At 39.1% G+C, this 22,152-nt stretch overlaps 1 long non-coding RNA gene across 3 annotated transcripts in view; it reads left to right on the forward strand.

Moving 5' to 3' along the window:
• Positions 1–21,033, forward strand: part of LOC122969850 — a 33,067-nt gene extending 12,034 nt beyond the window's left edge. For all 3 annotated transcript variants that reach the window (XR_006399102.1, XR_006399104.1, XR_006399103.1), the window contains one exon: positions 19,798–21,033. This is a non-coding gene — a long non-coding RNA (uncharacterized LOC122969850). The remainder of the gene's footprint in view (positions 1–19,797) is intronic.
• Positions 21,034–22,152: the final 1,119 nt, after the last annotated feature.

Consider the following 22,152-nt stretch of genomic DNA (forward strand, 5'->3'; position numbering starts at 1 on the left):
TTACAGTATGTGTAGCATTTTAACACTAAAAAATCATCAGTGTTAAAATGCTACATATACTGTATTTGTATAATTATGATAAACAATTGAGGTTTTATATTAACAATGTATTAAATGACTGTGTCACATGAAACGTAGTGTAGTGTAGTGTAGTGATGAGTCCACAAAGAATTAGCACTGAACTCTGCAGTTCCCCACAACTATATGGAGCTTTTTAGCTTTTTGTAGTTTATTGTTTTAGTTTTGTGGCCTACAACTTTACTATTGTTGCACAGCTTCACTGTTCTTTACAGCAAAAAACCTCTTATCAACCCATTGTAGGCCAGGAGTTGGTGGATACTCAAACAGAGCTAAAAGGAGAGTGAATATTGGGCTTGTATTTGTCAGGTGGGCACAGACATAAATAAATGCTATGGTTGCTATCTATTGGAAGTGGAAATAGGCAGTTGTTTGCCAACACATTCACCATGATGACTTTATAAGGTTGCTTGGTTGGTTCCAAGCAGGTAGTTCCGGGTCTGAAAAGTGAAGCCAATGCAAAAGTGCCTTAAACCTGCATTGCCTCTAATGACCAGCAGGGGGCAACTCCACTGACTCTAAAAATAAGTCTGTTTGTATGGAAGTCTATGAGAAAATGGCCCTACTTTTCACTTGATTTTTTACCTCACTAAACAATTTCCTAATGAGTTTATGGTCTCAATTGCCAGTATCAAGTCTTCTTCAATACAGCATGATGTTCATTTTGTAAATTATGGTCCCATTTAATTTAAATTTGACGATAAAGCAGGGTATGCTTTAGGGTGTGACAAGTTGCAACCATGGCGACAACGTTGGTTAGGTAACGTAACCATGGCGTAACCCCAGATTCACAGAGTATAGGCATAGCCTTAGCGGTCATTATTTAAGTGTGTTTTCTGTTCATTTGTAAAATTTTGGTCGCCTAAAACATCTTGTTCAGTGTTTGGTTGTACTAAAAGACCCTCTAAGGAGTCAGCTGTTCAGTTTTTCCAGTAAGTACATTTTGTTTTAATAGTTTTAAGCACGTTTTTCAATAGTGAAAATTAGTATTAGCATTAGCATTATCACAATAAACCATAGACTATAAATGCACTGTGCTAACCAAGCTAGCAGCTAGCGTTAGGGTCAGCTCCACCCTCTTGTCCAAATGTGGTCACTTCTGGCTCCAAAAATCCAAGATGGCAACAGTCAAAATGCCAAACTGGAGGCTTCAAAATGCAAGTCCACAAACCAATGGGTGATGTCACGTTGGCTACGTCTATTTTTTTATACAGTCCATGGTTGGTTCAGCTTGGTTTGCTGCCCCCAAGTTGACAACAACATCAATGATGCAGCTTTAAGATTTGGAACTGATGCTTTAGTTTCCTTTTTAATTTAGTTAGTGTTTACTAATGCCCATATGGGTCTGTTTTGGAATTAAACAACAGAAAAGTATAACAGCTAGACTCTAATACACCTGAAATCTACTGATGAGTGATAGGCACAAGTACAATAAGACTGTGTTAAATTGAGGCAGGTGTCATATTGAGTTATTCAATTACATGAATATTTGTCGTGGTAAGTGGTAAACATCTGAATCTTTCCTGTTGTCGCATTCAAGCATGTGAATGTGGAATTATATTGACATTATTAAAAATATTTGCAGACAATATAATTTCTATTCCATTATATGTACTGCACTGCTGTTTTTTCCACTGCAGTATCCAATATGTTGTTGCTATGGGAACAACAGAATACAAAGAACTATGGGACGGTTTTGGTCATTCAGTGACCATCTGCTTTACACTTAAAATTTCTATTCATACTGTATTCATACTTAACCATACTTACGCTGCAGATTATTTTGAGAACATATAAAAGCAATTACTGACAGATCTCTTCAAGCTGACACATACTGTTAATCATCTTCATATGACTGGCCTGTGCAGCTGTGCCTTTGTAGTTGAAATTTATTTACTTCAAAGTAAAAGCCTGTTTTAATGTGGTATTTCTATTATACTTTCAAACCACTGTTGTGATCAGCATGTTTGTTTTTTATGGATGATCATGCTAATAATACATTCAGTAGTCAGTCATGATAAAAACAGAAAGCCTATCACACTCAAGAAAGATCCAAATAAGAGGAAGCACAAGTCCTTCTCCTTTGTAGCCCTGAATCAAACAGATATATTTAGACCTGCTGCTCTGAGCTGTACAAACCTAGTGGTATTCCCCTCTCAATCTGTACAGCTGTGTTCTGCCGCCGCAGCACAGCCAGGGGTCTTCCACACTGTCAAAGGCTTTGTTGAAAGAATACCCACACTGAATCAATCCCTTATGTAGTGGACACAGGAGCCGATTCACAGCTATAGGTTCCTCATAGCTGATCCATGTTTTTGTACAAAGCTCACTGTTGTGTAGACAGGAGCCAAGCTGTCTTCCCATGACCAGCAGGACCGGCCATGTCTAAAGCAGTGTCAGGGCAGTGTGACGGTCCAGTGTCACGGATAAAAGGACATGAGTGGCCACTGGCTCCCACTTTGCTGTGGAAAATAGTGAGCAGCTTGTGTCAGAAGTGACCCAGAATATTTGATAACAGGAATTGAGAGCAAGACAAGCGTACATGACAAGAGTACAGGGATATAGATGCCTAAAATTGTGGATTCATGTGGAAGTCTCAAGTATCAAAAGTACTGGACACAAGTACTATTTGAATCTCTTGAGGCACAATCAACCTTGCAACCTGAACACTGGAACATCCTGACAGCTAGTATAAGAACAGGGAGAAAGTGGTTGTGTATTCCTTTTTGGACATTCTGTACAGTACCTCTGTGATTATCTGCCTGCTGTCTTGTAAGCCCCGGGCAGAGTAAGCTTCAATGTCCTCATTTGGGGCTTTGGGTGGCAACATGCAGCCACATTTTTTTCACTACAGTACTAGACGTCATGCATATCATTGTTTAGACTAGAAAATGTAATTCTGCTTTTCACAGCATGATCGAATCAAAAGGCTCAAGCAGTAAGGCTCATTTGCTGAACATAGAGTCTTTTTGACCTTCAGCTGGACATAAAAGCAATGCCTGTACGATGACATATATAGCGCTAATAGGACATTCCAGTCCAAAAAGGCTACTTATATTCCTTGAAACGAATGCATCAGTGTTATTATGTCAATGTAATATAGAAAAAATCTACCACATATGAATGTCCTCATTGAAAATACTGCTCATCTCACCTTTGGACCCTAATTAGTCTATTAGTCTATTAGTCTGTTTAAGCTACACTAGCTTGTGAGCTCAATGGCTGGTTGTGTCAATTGAACACTTTGGTACACATATTCAAGGTCCCAGAGAGATGAATCCTAATGACTTTTGTAATCTCCCAAAAGGACCATCATCAAGTTAAAAATTCAATTTTACCAGCACTTTGGTTTATCACCAAATACTTGAGAAAATGGCATTCCCATCAACTTCAGCTGAACTTTGTTATTAGTGTTAATTAAACTGTTAATTACATCATGTTAGAATGTTAAAATGCTGGCACATGCTGTTAGCATGCTGCTGAACTACAATGGTCAAAAAGTCAACATTATACCCACGAAAAAATAGGCATTTATCAGTTAGGAAACATCTATATTGAATGTTTCTCAAACTGTTCACTGCCAACACAACATGATCATACTCAACATAACTGCAAAATGTTGACTTCCCTTACAATATTCCTTCTCTGTAACTTCCCTTTTATTACCTCTGATATGTACTTTCCAATGTTGTGTTTTTCTGGTGTCTTTCTGTATTGATTAATCTTCACTTTTTATAGTATGTTGTATTTGTGGAGCTTCCTGTGTGGACCTGCAACTATTATTGTGAGCTGCCTTTTCCTTGTGTACTTGCTATAAAAGTTATTATAAGAATCCTATCCTTTTTGCCCTGATGAAGATCTAGTGACCAAAACTTTGTTGTCATCATTAGATACTTGAACTGAACCCAAGTGTGCAGGGCCTTCCTTGCTCCATATTTGATGTGTTTTACCCTTTGTCATGAGTGCAGTAAGGTTCTTAAAAGTATTTTTAGGCTTCTCAAAGCACTTGTTAGGGAAAGATCTGTCATCTCGGTTAAATATTGAAAAAGCCGATACCAATTTGAAGCATGAGTCAGTACTTAACTAAAACCAATTTTTTACCTACCCTTAACCATGTGTTTTTGTTGCCAAATCTAACAACAGGTGAGAAGCAGAGTGTGTTTCTTTTGGTCAAGTCCTGTGCTCTGTACGTCCAACCTTCCAGATTGTCTCCATATGACAGACAGCAAAGGTATCGAAAAGTGTTTGGCAAATCAAATTAGTGGTATATAAAGATATTTCTTAAAAGACTGGGCGACACACTTCATATCATGCACAAAGCTGATGCTCAGAAGTTTTTTGGTTGTGGCATCTCAACAGCTGCAGATGCTTCCAGATGTACGGCCATTTGTTAATCACTTATTTACATCACCTACACATGGCTAAAAAATAGTGCAGCTGGTTTCAGTTAGTTTTTCTCATATTTCTGCATTTTCTTGTGATTTGTCACACTGTATCACTGTTTCTCTGTTTGCCCCCTCTTTTATCCAACAGACAGAAGGTCTCTTCAACACACACAGTACAAACTCCGAGTGGTTAAGGAACACAAAGAGGGATTGAGATGATGGGTGGGGCTGAGTGGAAGAGGACAGAGGGATAAGTGTCAGAGAGAGGACAAAGACAACAGCATCTGACTGCAGATGATTGTTTCAGTCATTAGCATGGGTTTGGGCCTTCACAGAAATCTCAGCAGGGCTTTTCTCTAATGACAGGCAAAGCTTTTATTGAGCAAATGATGATGTTGAAGTGGAGCTAATATGACTACTCCCACTTCTCCATCTTCCTGTGAAGACCTTATATTTCTTAAGTTTTTAAAACAAATTGTCACAAAATATATCATGCTACTGAAAGACCGTACAGACTAGACCTCCAGTTTGACAGCAGTAAAGTGGCGCAATAACAGAAAGAATTCCCAGCAGACAAAAAAAGAAATCTCCAGCCACTGATAAGCAGCCTGACCTTATCTAGCATTACCTATCATATGATACCTAAAATTCCTTCCTGTGCTCAGTGACTGGGCACAGAAACCTTCACTGCTGTCTTATTTATCTACTCCTTTTCTTGTTGCATTTCTGCATTCTTTAGAATAAAAATATATATCACAGAGTTTGAGATTTTGTAACCTCCCCAACTGATTAAAAAACAAAAAGAAGTAAAATAAAAATCAAGACATACTTTTAGACTACAGCAGTGTTGCTAGATTGGGCCCCAGTTGGGCTTCTTTTAATTTGATTGGACAGGTAAAAACTAATTCAGGTGGCTTGTGATACTTTGGGATACTTTTTGTACTATTTGGTTGGTTTTGCCCGGACATGGAGTTATAGATACAATCAGGTGAATCAGTCCTTTCTCTTCTCCAGTTGTTAAGATCGAGACTGAGAGGGCACTGAGTTCAATAGAGTTACTGATAGGGACACTGATGGGGGTGGATTCAATGTTCTGATTGGGCTCCTTGATGTCAGTCAGATCTATCAGCATTAGACTAAAGTCATAACTGAAGACAGCCGCATGTGTATCAGCAGAGATCAATAATGTACTCAGTCACCATTCATATTCCTCAGGCTGTCAGCTGTAAGCAGTTTTCTGCCATATGTTTTAAGTCCTGTTCTTTTAACTCCTGTCCTACTTGTCATGCATCTGCTTGTGTTCAGACAATAAAATGATCAGCTGCTGGAAGGCCACCATAGATTATTTATTTGTTACTTAGATTGTTTCTTCGTTAGCCTTTTTTCGAACCAGAGTGGTGGACTGCTGGACAGACCAACCAACTGAAGATGCTAAAAGCCTTTTCACATCTGGCACAAATATCCATGTAGATTAAACCCTCACATCGCCCCCACAAAACAATTCAGGACCACCTCAGTGTGAATTGTCATATGCAGAGAGAAAGGCTCAACTAGTACAATAATAACCTTCACATGCATGACATATTCACAAAAAAGGAATCAACCACAAACATGCAAACAATGTGTCTGTGATTATTGAGTGTTGTTGTCAGTTTCAGACACAAAGACTTTTCTGGAGTGAGGATGAATTTAATAAAGCTTGTGACTCTATTGTCACTCTGTCATCTTTTACCACATTGCTGTGCCAGCAGTCAGTCTGACAGCATTGTATTTTATTACATAACACATTGTGCAGTACAGCAAAAGTTGATTGTCTATAAGCCAACAGTGTAGCGGACATAAAATCCATTGGGACAGGATTTATTTCTCAAGAGGAGGTTGAGTGATTTTAATATAACATACACTGGTCAGTAATCCTGTATCTGTGATTTTTCACCCAAAGAGACCTTTGCATTTTAAAAGTGTATCTCCGGGTTTTAGAGCTTGGCTTCCTGAATTTTGCTTAGCTGATTGATGCTAACTTGTTAACGCCAACACTCAGTCAATTCATCCACTGAAAGAAAAAATAAGAAACAATGAAAGAGCCAGACCTTGCAAGCTCATCAAGTGGGCTGTTGTAGTATCATGTGGTTTTGTCATGGTTAGTCTGCCTTTATAATGAGTTAAATGTATTTAAAGCCTTAGAAATGGTTTCAAATGTTAAATGTTTCTGTATAAAATTTAGTAAAGTCTTCTTGACTAAATAAGCAAAAAGATGTAGAGTTTGAGGGAAAAAAATATTTGAATACTCCAAAACTCTGCTAATCTATTTAATCAGGACTCTGTGGATGTGGCAACATTAGCAAACAACCACACAACTTTCATCACGTTTAGATTCAGATGTTACTAAACTCTGATTGGTGTGTGGAAATAATGTGACCTTTTTTCCACTTTAAACCAGTGAGAAAAGCTCAGATAAAGACACAAATACAGAAACTTTTCTTGAGAAAAAACAAACACTCTTCTAACTTTGGCAGAAAATAGTATGATCATGTAGGAGCCCACTGATCACAGTAAGAAGCTAATTGAGAAAATATGTCGTCAGGGTCTTTAATTCTGTCACCTTGCAGACACTGGACCTTTATTACTGTAATGTCATCACAGGAGCTCAGAAAGAACCATTTAAGTAGTTTGCAGCAGTCTGTGTAAATAATTAAATAACTGGTAAAAATGCACATTTTTTTACATTAATAACAATAAATTAAATAAGTTTAATAAGCCTCCTGGTAAAAAGGGTCACATGGTCTTCTTGCAGAATATCCTTGTCTATTACAAAAAACATCTCCCACTGTAGTATGAATCCCTTCCAAATGGGGCTATAGATTATGTCAACAGTTTCTGCCCTGATACTAATGTATTATAATCCACAGTTAATGCAGTTCAAAGGTAAAATGGAAAGCACAATGCCAAATATTGCTCAGGGTTGGTTTTAGTGCTTTATATGCAGCCTCTTGCATTGTAAACAATAATCTGCTACTTTCTAGAATAGATTTTTTGAAACAGTTGTATTTGTTATTGTTGTTTAAATTTCAGGCTGAAATGAAAGTTTGCATGCAGAGATTCTTAATGTGTACATTTTACATATCCAGGGGCTGTAAAACCAGCTTTGGAAACCCTCCTCGGAGCAAAATTTAAGTCATGAATTGGAAAAAAAAGGAAGCAGGTAGCAGCTTTCATGTTGACAATGTATTTACTTTGGTTGTCAACAGCGGTGCAGGCTGCCATAACAGCATCTAATCAACATGGTGGGGAGTGCCTCTGATAAGATAGATCACTGTGAATTTCTGACAATGAGCTGAATGCAGGTCCTTAGAGAGACAATAGTCTGCAAAACAGTGCGTGATACACAAGATGTAACATGAGCCATGGCCATGTCAGAAGTCAGAGAGCCTGCTGAATCTTCCTGAAATACTAGTTCCCTAACCAGCTCATTGGAATGACACCGGCTGTCTTTGCCTTATGACCTCTGCTGTGCTCTTCCCAGGCAGCCTGATTATATAAGCTGTTATCCAATCGAAGTCTGTCTGGATCGCACAGTCCTCTGTGTGCCTGTTTGTTTGCATAGTATATAGCTGAGAGCAGTACAAAAAAACCTAGATATTTGAAAGAGCTTTATGTAACTAAAAGCCACACGGTTTGCCATCACAATACCTGTGTGGCACTGTTGTAAGGTGAGACACAACTCACAATATAATCACAGATGACAGTTTGGGTATACAACTGATCCATGTGGGTGTTATTGACCAAGCTTTATTCAGAAAACCTCCCGTCGCTCTGTTTGTCATGAAAGCCTGAGAAAGTGTTTCCTGTACTTGCAGAGCTGATCGAACTAGGATGAAAGCCAGTTAGTGGGCAGAGAGCGAATGGCAGGTTCCCACTCAGAGTGCAGAATGTACACCTTTAGAGGAACAAGAGGACGTTCTGTCACAGTTGAGTTGTTGACTGCCTTCTTACAAGTAGGCATGAACCATGATTATTGCCAAGCTTGCAAAGGCACAAGGTGAGAGCTTAAGGCTACAGTACACATATGGCTCTTTTCCAGCATTAAAGAGCCCCAGGAACTAAACTTATAAGGTCCCTTTTGCACATTGCTGTTTGGCTTGTGTTTGACTAATTAGTAATCTCTAGTCACTGGACCTGACTGGGCAGATAAAGTTCCCAAGTGCCTAAAATGCTTTCTGAGCCACTGGTAAGGTTCCTGTTTATGGGGTCAGAAAAGTGACAGTTAAATTTTGGCTCTGAAAATAAAATTTGGCATTGAAAACAAAACCTGAACTGAAAAAATAAACATTGGCATTGAAACATTTGTATTGGAAAAAGTTGTATTGGCACTGAAACAAGTATTGGCACTGAAAAATAAAACACAGGCATTTAAAAAAAAATTACAATCTTACAATCTTATTATCTTATTTTATTTTGATGGTTTTTTTGCATAATGATGTGTTTTTCAATGTCAATCTTCAGCTTTTTCTTCATGTCTGTCTTTTTTCAGTGTCACTGGTTTTCAGTTTCAACTTTCTGTCACTGTTTTGGTGTAGAGAGGACAGGTTTGAGGAAGAGACTACATACCATAGACTATATAAAAATGATGGACATTAGGGATAGACGCTAACATTTTTAAGCACTGGCCCCACGAGCCAACAAGTCCCTAAATTTGGTGGTCCAAATGTAAACTAATGTAAAAACAATACAGAAAAGGCAATTTAATGCAACTTAACACAGCCTTCCTTAACTGTGAAAAGTCAATAAATGAAAATGATTGAATATGCCTTATAAATAAAAGATGTTGACAAAGAAAATGTTTTGAAGAACCCATATTTGTTTATATATTTATTTATTTTTATATTTTAAAGCCATATTTAACAGGTGAACAAGTTAGTTACTTGAACAAGCCTCTGATGAGTAGATCAAATCCACCTGAGTGTCATCTGAATGCTTCAGTGGAAGGGATACAACTCAAGCAAATCTGACCTTTCGTACAAAGGAGTTAAGTTGATCAATGCTACAAATTTGCTTAAATTTGATTGCTGACCTAGAAATAGTGCTGAATCTTAAATATATCTTCTGTATTTTACATGTCATAACATCTTGTGTTTCTGAAGTTTCTGCATCCTCAAACTTTCTGATTATTTCCAGGTTTAAATAAAAAATATTAGAGATTTGTGATCTCAGGCTTTTGGACTCCACTGTATATAATTGGTTTTCTAAGGTTATAATGTTAAAGGATAATTGATCATACATGCACATGAGCTGCTGCTGATAATATTTTAATTTTTAAAGACTTGCAGTTTTTGTATGATGAAATCTCTCACAGTGCCACAGCACCACCAGTAGGGGGAGTGAGGTGTCACCTTTTTCTGCACTTTTATCTGCCCACACATTACCCGTCAACCACTCTCCCCTGTGTATTAAAGCAAGATGTCAGCTGTTGTTGAGAATGTTGTCAAATGTGAAGCGTAATCTATACAGACAGCTGTTTAAGTCACACATACATCCCGCCATATATGTGTTTTGAACGTGTTAACAGTATCTATATTGATTGATCAAGGCTCCCAGTCTGTCTGTGAGCTCACCCGTTTCTCTGAGTGAGTCCCTTCACTCGCTACAGTTGGCGGGGAAATAAAGTCAATGAATCAATAAATACAAACACTGTTGATTTCTTCCCATGGAGCCGACATGCAAACTATTTTGGTTTAGTTAATCTCTGCTAATCTCAGTGAGAGAGAGTCAGTCAGCCTGGTGAAGGCAGGTTAGCTGGCCACTGGTCAGGAGCTGCTGCTGCCAGACGGCTGCTTCTGTGGACAGAGACGTGTAACGCAGGTCAGAGTCAGTGTGGATTGAACGGTTAGAACACGTTTACTCACGTCTCACTTCCTTTGTGAATTCCCAGTAACATTGTGTTGGCGAAGGCTTGCAGTATGGGGATAAAACTTGGTGGCCACAGGGGGCCACCTACATGGAATATTTGGTAGCCATAGAGTAACTTTTTGTGGCCACGGGCCATCGGGCCACGGTTGATGTTGAACTCTGGATGTAGCCACCCTGACATCACCCATGTTTTGAAGCCTCAAGTTTGTCATTTTGACCTTCACCATCTTGGATTTTTGGATCCAGAAGTGATGAGAAGTGATATTTTGGACAAGAAGGTGTAGTGACCCTAACACAAGCTAAACTTTAAATTAGCTAAAAGTAAGGTTGTACTGTTGCTGAATTGCCAAACTGATTTGCGAAACAATGTTAGCTAACTTTGCCAGCCCACCCACCTAACATTAGCTCGCTGAACGGACAGGACTGGGCTGTGGAGATGGGACGTTCGTGAAGGAGTCGAATCAGAGTCGGCTCTTTTAAGTGTAATGTGGTTATCAACAAGGCTGCCAACTCTCACGCATTGATTGTGAGACTCATGCAATTGACACTTTCATGCCACGCATCCATTGGAATTAGATACTTGTCGTGACGCCATTTCATTCAAGATTCAAGATGTAGGTTATTGTCATTTTCTTGTATATTTGCATACAAAAAAAAAACAAAATGCTGTTCCTCCCAGCCCACAGCAGTGCAACAAACAACAGAGAGGATAAACATATACTGTATGTCTAAAAATTCCCTTTAAAAAATGATAAAAACATTTCCCAAGAGGAAAAAAAAGAAAGAATGAGCAGCTAGCAGCAGAGAGAAAAGTACATGTCTCAGTTCGATGTAGATAGCTCCTGCATGTCAACAAGTGACCAGCACTGATGGGGGAGTTATATAATCCATTTTGCTGTCCAGAGAACATTAGGCAACAGTTAGCCTAGCTTGCACTCCTCCACACTTGCCCCACTTCCACATCTTGTCGCACCGCTTTAGATGTTTTCTCTCCGGCACAGCTCCAGGCAAGTCCATGGTCCACTGGGTGTAGCAGACCAAGCACACTCAGCTGATTTAGCTCCCAGCCAGTATTTCTCATAGAGGAACTAGGAGAGGCAGCTGCAAACATCGGTCGCACTGCCATCACACCAGTTCATGGAGAGAGAGAGAGAGAGAGAATACCACCAACAAGGATTCCTTAATTTCTCTTTGTCTTCCCAAAATAACTCTTCTGTTAGCTTCCTCTGTGCTGTTTCTCCTTTGGAATGTCAGTGACATTGGCAGGTAGCAGTTAGCAGTTGACAGCTAGCTAGTTATTTTGATTTACAAAATATGTCCAAAGATAATACTTCCTCTTCTTTTCTTGATGATTAATGCTGTTACCTCTTCTTTAGAGTCTCACTTTCAAGTCCAAGTTTGAGATGTATTCAAGAGCCCAACTCTGGTGCAGCCATTCTCTCTCATTGGTTGTTTGTACGTTGTTGCAATTATTAGACTTTGAAGGAGGCCTTGTGAGTATTGAGAATAGCAACACTCATGTTTAACATTGTTTAACCAGGTTTAATTCAAATCATATTGTGATGTGTTGAAGGCTATTTCATTTATATAAACTGCTTGTCCTTGTTTGACCTTGAAGATGGCCTAGTACTCTGCAACCTACTACCATTTTAGGCTACATAATGTTTTTATAAATATAATTTCAAATATGAAATTCTTCTGATAATCATTTCCTGTCCTAATCCACCCAATTATATACTATTCTTGATACATACTATTCTTTCATAGCACCCTCAACCTAACTAATCTAGACTAGTACAGGTGGCTGATTCTTGACTTAATCCAAAAGGTTAGGTGGTGTAAAAATGCAAGAAATTATTTTGAATTACAATTTTTTTTCTGGGGGAGGAACCCCAGGCCTTCCCATCAATAATGTATCCTTCCAAGTTTTCTCCCCCATTTTAAAACATAACCAGGCGCCCATGCCCCCTCCCCCAACACCTTGCAGACATCAAGATAGCAGAGTCTGTGTCCAACAGTTTTTGTAATTTTTGGAAATCAAAAATCCAGGAAGCATGCTTGCTTCATGCGGTGATTTGCCAGGTGTGCAGAGGTGAGAAAGTAAGCAGAATTTGAACTTCTTTGTCAAGCTCTTTTTTTTATTCTTCACACAGTTACTTCTGTCACTTTTCATGACAAACAAGTGCAACACCATGAATGCCTTTGATGAAAGAGATTCGGAAGGTGTGCTCCATTACCCCATTTGTATGATTCATCATGTCTCGCACCTCTTCATGACAGTAGGCTTTCCATCTCACCTTTAAATGTGTCCCTTCAGAACACAAACTGTTTTGCCTTCAGATGAGGTCAGACAACACATTGTACAAACTAACCAACTTCTGAGCATACCCTGGCCTTTAATTACTCTGGCTCTCGTTTCTAGAGTCAGAAATGCAGTTCCTGAGTTCCTAAAATGGCTCCTGGGTTCCTGGAAAAGTTGTGATGGGAAAAGGATAATAGTAGTGGGTATACCCTATGTTACAGTTGAGAGAGCGGTAGGAAGTGAGTTTTTTCTTACAAAGGGTCCATTCCCTGGTTCTAACCTTTGTACATCTAATCAGCCAAGCATGATGTGCACAGAAAGGAATGAGAATGCACTCCTACCCCTCCAGTTGCTATTGGCAATGTAAAACAGGCTGATCCTACACATTGTGGTATTGATTCTGCTGGTGTATAGAGAGAATAGGTTCTGACCGTGTGATGATTGCGGTGTGTCTGTATTCATTTAGTCATGAGGTGTGAAAAGGAAGAGCTGATTCTGTAATCAGAGTCACACAGTGCCAGATCAATATAGTTTGAGACATGTTGCTGCAGAATATTACTCTGCTGACTCTAGGGCCACTTGCAGGGAGCCATGCTTCATAATCAAGTGCTCAAATCACATGAGATGTTTTTACTGTTCTGTGAAATCAGAAATCAATCATTTTTAGTGTTCACAGTATCCTGTTTGAAATGGACATAAAATAAGGAATAGCAGCTGCTGCCATCAAAAGGTATCAGTCAAGTGGAGCAGAGAAGCTAGAAGAAAAGGACGGTAGAATGAGGACAGTGGATCTTTGCAGCTTTTCTCTCTGGTCTCTGTCAGTTCAGTCAGCTGTGATTTCCATATCAATATTTGAGTGACACTGAATAATTTAGAGGCGTGCAGTGACACAACGGGATGCAAGGCTGAGTGGCGCCCTGCCACCGCTCGTATTGTTTGTGTGTGTAAGTGTGTGTGTGTGTATCTGTGCGTTTTTCAGGTTGCATTCAGAATATATATTCGGAAGTGAACTGACAGAAATTGAAAATGAAATCATGTATGTGAACCTCAGCATTGGGGAATAGGCTCTCAAACGGCCTGCCAAAGAGCCACTTGCTTCCATAAGAGCAGTTCTGACTAATACAAGTTAAGCTCAGGGAACATTCAGAGGTCATATTTATAAACCAAATATTCACTGTATGACTGATGACATGTATAGTATAGTATATTCACAGGGTAGAGGAATGAAAACATGCCAGAGAAGTAGCATCCATTTGATGTTGGTCACAACAACTTACATCGTTATCTAACATAAAGTGCATTAAAATTCTACAGCTACAATTCTCCTCTATAATACAGTATAGTATCACAACATAGTGCAATATGGGAGAGGGAAACTATACTGAAGTCTTATATAATGTAGTAGAGTAGTGTTGGTGCAGAATGCACAATATCCAGTCAGTCCTGTGTAACATTGTTTTTGTGAAGGCCAGTATAGTTAGGTTTACTCAGATTTAAAGGATTTAAAGCAGATATTGATATTTTTTATCATAACAATGTATCAAATTGCAGTGTATAATGTCAGAGGCATTGCTTGTAGTGATGAACCTACAGAGAATTTTCATTTCCAACCACAGCAGACAGCTGTTTTTAGAGAAACAGCTCTTAAAAAACTACTATCCACTACCTTCTCAACACCAAACAGCAGACAGACACAGTTAGCTGTAGAGTAGCTGGTGAACATATTTAGCAGCTAAGGAGCCAGATATTTCCCTCAGGAGTTGATGTAGACCAAAAACATAAAAACTACAGGAGAATGAATGGACTTACATTCACCCGATGGGCTGAAACATGACACCCAATGAATGATAATGTTGCTGGATGTGTAAAGAAGCAACTGTTAGCTAACAAGTTTGCCATGTCATTTTAAATGGTAATGATATGTTAATGCTGTGTTCACTACTTGTTTCCGTTGCCCCCAAGTGGCCAAAAACTAATTTCATGCAGGTTTAAGTTAAATATAGATAATGCACAGTAGTATAGCATTTAGGTAATGTAGCATGCTGTATTACCATAGTGTAGCATAACGTAGTATATACCATACCGTAGCATAATATAGCGTAATAGGTATTAGTATAGCATTCTATCTTATATCTTAATATACCTTAATGTAGCTTGTTGTAGTATACAATAGTATATTATATTGTAGTAATATATCATAAAATGTCAATGTATTATACTGAAGTATACCAAAGAGTAGCATACTGTAGTATAGCATAGTGTAGTACAACATAATATAGCATACTGTTGTATAATAATAACCTCACATACTGTAGAATACTATAATGTTGTATACTATTGTTTATGTAAACTGTATATATGATATACAATAGTGTAGTATACTGAAAGTATTGTCGTATAGTAATATCTAGTATGATGCACTATATTATAAAACAGTAGTTTGTATAGTTTAGCATAGTATACATATTATGCATAGAATGCATTGTATATCATACTATAATATATTATGCACAGAATGGATAGTATAGTATAGTATAATATAGTATAGTGTAGTGCCAACATATCTGCATAATAGATTGGTATTGTGGTCAGTATCTGGTTTAAAGAGAGCGAGCGGCTGCTCTTTGCATTCCACTCAGCCACTGTTGACCCAGAGACTTTGCCCCTGTCTCTGTGACTGATCAGCCATTTATCAGCTCTGTATCTTGTGACTGGAGGCTGCTGTCACTGCCTTCCTCCCTCTGAGTTGCCTGGAGACTGTTGCTCCTCTATCCTCTTCAGGTACAAGCATGGGTTAAATTGGGGTGGGGCTGTCTGCGGCTTAGCCCAGGCACATAGACCTGTCATCAGGGGACACTTAACTTTGCACAACTTCAACAGTGTATATGTTTTTACACTTTTCCCAGTCATAATATATTCAAACGACTAATACATGTATTCTTTGTAGCTGTAGAGAACATAGGCCTAAATGAGGTGATGTAAGAACTTGCGAATTCCAGAACCTTCACTGGGTTTCCCTTTTTTCTGTCAATGGGTTTCCTTAAAAGCTAGTGGATGGCAATGTAGGAAGAAAAATAGATCAGAAACTGATAGGTTTAACAACAGAATGCAAATTGCTCTGATATTCTGTTAAACAATGTTTAGATTTTACAAAATTATATTATAACTAAGTTTGCAGCAGGTTGCTTCCGATCTTTGGTAGCTGTTACATCAAGCTAGCTGACAAGCTCTAGTTCAAGTTAAACTATCAAGCAAGCTAGCACGTATTGAAATCTCTCAGCATTGTCAGGACCATTGTGGTTTGAGCAGAATATCAGAGCGACTCAAATTACACCATTGCTAGGTAATACAGGCTAGTTTGACCATTTACTAGCCATAACATTAATTAACGAAAAGGAATTATCTTGCAGTCTTTGTCTTTGGGACAAGGCTTCATTTAATTTTAGTTTATTAAGCTTTTTTATACCCCTAGTTTCACTTAAGTTAGATAATGTGTATATGTTGCATAAATTTATTTTCTTTAAATTTCGAAGTCCTCCCACCCCCCACATGTAACACATCCCAATTTAACCCCCAGGTACAAGGACAAGGGGGATAACGCACTAATCTGCTCTGGAATATTATGGCACCATGCAGTGTTTCTTAGTGGGATGCCTGGTTATTGCTTAACATGAAAAGAGGTGTTTTTGTTCCTAAATTTAATTAATTCAGTTAAATAATGTACCGGTATATGTTGTACATAGCTCAGGACTGCCATTGCAGCAAATTTTTTAGCATTAATTTAACTCTACACATATGAATATATACAAAATACTATGTAAAAAAAACTACTTTATATCAGATTGTAAGGTATATCAGAGTCAACTAAACAGTCTTTGTTAGATCTGAATAGCAGCATCAGAACTGAGTCAACAACCAACCTTCCAAACATCACTTAACTGCACATAATAGTCACTGAAAACTCAACACTTGAATATTTGGTGTGCACACAATCAATCTGTCTGGATACTGTCTCTGTGTTGGTGCTAACAGAGAGCAGTGAATGCTCACTAACAGATGCAGGATAGTCAAGGAGCATGAGAATAACATGAGAATATTGAACCCATAGCTTTGATAAACCATGCAGGATGTCAGTCAACCAGAAAGCAATAATTATTTTGATTAACATGGGTGTACAATTTAGGCAGGCTTATTTTAATATCTGAATTAATAATATCTGAATTCAGGTCAAAATGTCAGATTTCCTCAGTCTTTCTCTATTATTTATTGTGATTCACAGTGTGAATAATAAGAAGGCTGAGCAGAGAATGTAAATGTGCATTAGTTTGCTAGTTTGTCCTCACTGCTTCCAGAGTGGATGGTGGGTAGAAGAAAAATGCTCTTGCCGCTTTATTTCACTGGAAAGGGAGACAAGGAGTATAGATATTAAACATTTGTGAAGATAGTAGTTCGTCGCAGTCAGGAGAATAGGTGGACTAACTAGGGCCACAAGCTGAGAGAGGGCCTCCTAAAAAGTTATGTAGAAAGTTTTTCATGTGGTCCTCAAGTTTACATATCTAATCAGTTTTACTATTCATTTTTCATAACAGAGGGTTTTAGCTGAAATGTACAGAATTGCCAAGAAAACTAGGATATGGCAACTTTTGTTTCAGTTGAAACCAGTTGGCGCAAAGATGATACAGTTTGGCTAGTTTTTTTGTGTGCAGGCAAAAAAAAAGTTGCCCCCCATCAATGCAGATCCCAAAGCCAAAATTTTTATTGGCAGTGATAGCTGATATATTTATAATGTTGGATGCCTCCACTCCATCAGAAATCCCATTGAATAAAGAATAAGTAAGGTGGGGTTTCAGGGATGTAAGTGACCACAGTGTTGGCCGTTCAAGTCCAGACAGCGCTCATGTTCCACGTCATAATCATTCTCACCACAGCTGTTAAAACACCACAGGAATGAATTTGCAGAAGAGGCAAATATATTAATTAAAAAAACACAAATGCTGTCTGTCTGTCTGTCTGTAAAGAACCAGACCAAGACTGCCTGAGAAGAACAGTCTCAACCCACTTCCATGCGCACTTTGGTGGATTTGTTTGTGGTGTGAATGCAAAACCACAGTACTATGTGAGAATACAGTCACTATACAGACTCTCTTGAATAATGTAAAAATCCCGTAGGTTTAAGTTATGAACAACAGTTTTAATTATTTGAAATTTGTTTCTGAGCAATCATGTTTTGTACGTGACTTTGGCATGGTGGACAGCTCAAAATACTACAATACCCACGAGACAAGGCTGCTGTTGCTATGGAGAAGAAGCCAGTCAGAAGTGCGAATTAGATCAGAAGTGAATTCAGAATGCTTAGTTGTTGCAGCTGAGAACAAAACACACCACATTGTTGAGATCATCCAAAATTAACCACAATTTATAAGTGAATTGATTTAAAATGGAGATTGTGTTTTCAGTTTTCTCAAAATTGTAATCCTTAGATTCCACCCACCACTAGCCACACATGTAGCATGGAACCTGATATTTTCTAACACAATTGTTCATCTTTTATACTGATGACTTAACTTGGAGAGTTTCGTGCCAATCTAAGCAATAGAAGTGCTCCAACTGTCGATTGTCTATGGACAAAATATATGGGATATTTACCCTCTGGTACCAGGGTTCCCAAAATAGCTCCTCTGACTTTGCACCTCTATGGAGATAACAGTGCACACATCTGGACAGTCTCTCCTCAAAGGCACTCAAGGTGTTTCACTTGGTTATACATGCAACAAAGTGACAGAGGTAGTTGTGAGATGAAAGAGGAAAGAGAGCTTAAGAGACAAGTACACACCCTGGTCACAGTCAAAAAGCACTTCAGTTGAAGTATACTGACTCCTTTACTTCCCAGCATTGACATGTTCTTCCAGAAAAGTGGCAGCTTTATCACATCACCCCCTCCTCCCCCAGATCAGTATATCCTTGCTACTGTATTTTGACTACTTCCTCACGCATGGCATGGTTTGGTTAAATTTACATTTATTTCCTACCACTTTAAGTGGCAGAAGTTGGACGTTTCAACCATTTATCCATTACTAATTACTATAACTGTGAGGGCCCCCTTGTACTTTGTGCTTGTACTTTCTGTACTTTCAACTGTTTATCCATTACTTTTAGCTAACTATTTTGACCATTTAGATAACTGTTTACACTTCTGCTCACGTGTGCAAGTTTTCATCCACTCTTACGTGGTGTTCAACTGTAATAGCTGACTCAGTATGTGTATATATTTTTTTTAGTAAAATCGTAATTTCCTATGTAATCAAATCAGTTGATACTAGCACTCCTGGTTGGGAATCACTGTGCTACAATATGATACATCTGGTGTGTATTGCACTTGACTTATTGGTGATTGGTTTAATATGTAATCTTGTTACATCACATCCTCTTAAGTATAAATGTAGTTGGAATCATGCACTGAATCATTTTGTCAAATTTTCAGAAATTTGCTTAAAATGTAGAATATTTTCATGGAAACATAACTATTGGATCCAATGTCTACATCATCTGCTTTGACATTATGGTATAGGGAAATGGTAAAAAAATCAGAGAATTATTATTTTAGTCATTATGTTGCTTCTGCAGGCATGACTTTATGCCAGAATTAGTGGATTTTGTCATTATTCCTCCATTGAAAACAATGACAAATGTCAAACCAATCCATAACTAGCTTTAGCATCAACCACTGTCTCTGGCCACCAGCCACTAAACATCCTTTGGGGACTTTGTTCTGGCTCCACAAACATGATGGGGACAGATATGACTGCTCCTATCTCCCTTTGATTTTTCCCTTCATTTCTCTTCCCATTTGTCTGCCTTGTCAATTTCAGGCTCCCCAGGCAGCCATATGGAAGCATGTAGCCAGGCTCATTGTTTTGTTGCACCAACTATTTCCTTCTTCTTTATAGCCTCTGGATACGTGAACCAGGCTCCATTTGGCACACACATACATTCATGGATAAAAATTTTTTAAAATGACAGGAAATCAGGAGAAAGGGAAAACGGGTAGAGAGGGGAGGGAGAGCAGTAAGACAGACATATGACTTGGGGCCATGTTTCTAATCTAATCCTCTGTTTGTCTTACAGGATCTCTACTCTTAAAGGACTTGACATCAAATTCAATAAGAAGATCTCAGGCTGGCATACCATGGAGCTCATTGGCTTTCAGTCCATGTTCTCTTCCTTTCTCTATCTCTGCTTCATCCTATTTCTCTCTGCGCACTCTTACCGGTCAATACTGTTGGGTTGGAGGTCAAAGTGATGAAGGATTCAAGGATTCAAGGAGCTTTATTTGTCACATGCACAGATATACAAAGTAAAACATGCAGTGAAATGAAGGGGATGCTCAGTTACTGTGCAAGAATGTCCAAAGGATCAACAATAGAATAAGTAAATAGATAAAATAAGATAAATAGTATATGGTAAAATAAAAAATACTAGTGCAAGATGACACTATTTACTAAGCTTCAAATTAGGTAAAACTATATACACATACAAATCTTACCAGTTTCCAGAATCAACCAGTATTTACAGTTAAAGTGACCTGGTGTGCAAGTGATAGTGGCAGTAACAAAGAGTGTGCGCAGTATTGCAAGAGTGTCCATCTGTGTGTGGAAATTTATGTTAAAGTGAAGTGTGTGTGTTGATCCAGATGGCCTGAGGATAGAAACTCCTCTTCAGTCTTTCGGTTTTGGCCATGTGACTGCAGAGGCGTCTGCCTGACCTCAGCGGTCTAAACAGTCCATTGTTGGGGTGTGAAGTGTGTCTTATGATATTTTGGGCTCTCATCCTCACCCTCCTGGTGTAGGGGGGGAAGGGTGGGAAGAGGTGCTCTGGTGGTGCATTCAGCTGAACGTATACCACTCTCTGCAGGGTGCCGCAGTCATGTTCCCATACCAGACAGTGATGCTGCCTGTCAGGATGCTGCAGTCATGGGTATAGATGTTATACAGCAGGGGGCTCAAGATGCAGCCTCTGGAAGCACCTGTGCTGAGGCTTAGTGGACCAGAAATCAGTCGACCCACCCGAACCACCTGAGCCTGGTTACTGATGAGGTGTGATGTGATGTTCAGTCCTAGGGTCCTTATCTTCATGGCCAGGGTGAGGGGGACTATGGTGTTGAATGCTGAGCTGTAGTGAATGAACAGCATTCTCACATAGTTCCCCAAAATCGACCCTGCATTGTAAGCAGTGGTGCTTTAAGTTAAAGCCGATCGTACAGCTCTGTCGACCCATGGTTTCTGGTGTACTGGTGGACTGGTGTAGCTCAATGCTACTTCTGTAAACTTGCTGACATCATCCAAGGTCAAGCGGAACATTTCTGAGTCAGTCCAGTGATCGATTCTTTGTTTATATTTTGGTAGGAGGAAAATAGCGGCATGGTCTGATTTGCAGAACACCGGCAGTGAGACGGCTTTGTAGCTCTTCTTGAACTGCTTCTAGCAGTGGTGTTGTTGTCTGTTGATTACCTCCCGCAGCTTGGATATGGCAATGTCTGTGCTGGCTTGCGGAGGGATATAGACTGCTGTGATGATTACAGATGTGAACTCACGGGGCTGGTAGAAGGGACGCCACATGATGGTCAGATGCTCCAGGTGAGGATGGAAGGACAGGGAGAGAACAGTAATTTTCCTTAGATCTCACCACTTGTTGGTTGTCATGAAGCAGACTCTTCCACCTTTGGACTTGCTGGACTCCACCATTCTATCTGTGCGGACAATAGCTGCAAAGCCATGTTTTGATGAAACAAAGGATGTTACAGTCCCTGATGTCTCACTGTAATGTTATCCTTGCTCTGATATCGTCCAGTTAGTTCTCCAGTGACTGGAGGTTTGCAAGCAAGATACTGGGCAAGGGTGGACAGTTTGCCTTGCTCCTCAGTCTGTTTCAGACCCCAACTTGTTTCCCTCTGTGTTTTTTGGGCGTTCTCTTCTTCCTGATGTTGTTCCCCTTTTGCCAGCAGGCACTCCAGAGGATCTCCACTGGTCATGTCAGATTGGTCCCAGAGTTCACAAAATGGTAAGAGAACTGGCTCCTGATCTTCAAAAGTGTTTTATGACCATAAGAAGGGTACGAAGGGAGGTAAACAAAACACAAAAAAAGCGCAGTCGAGACAGAGCAAGACAGACGACGTCTGGACTCACTCACTGTATCTTGCAATTTTTCAGGCCCCACTCTGATCTGATTTAAAAGGGCAGCCATGATCTGAATCCATCACAGTGAAAGTTAACCATAAAAAATGTTCTTCCTGCTCATAAAAGCATGCACTGCACTTCTTCCACTTTGAAGTCTGACCTCAACATAAACTTGATACTCTTCATTTTTATTTCAAGAGGATCAACGTTTATTGCAAACTTGTGTCCAACTATGTGTGGTCTGAACTCTGTCTAAATTTATGTAAGAACTTCTGTTTTTTTCACATTTGCTGATGTGAACAACCCT

This window comes from Thunnus albacares, chromosome 19, assembly GCF_914725855.1.
Source record: "Thunnus albacares chromosome 19, fThuAlb1.1, whole genome shotgun sequence".
NCBI classification, from domain to species: domain Eukaryota; kingdom Metazoa; phylum Chordata; class Actinopteri; order Scombriformes; family Scombridae; genus Thunnus; species Thunnus albacares.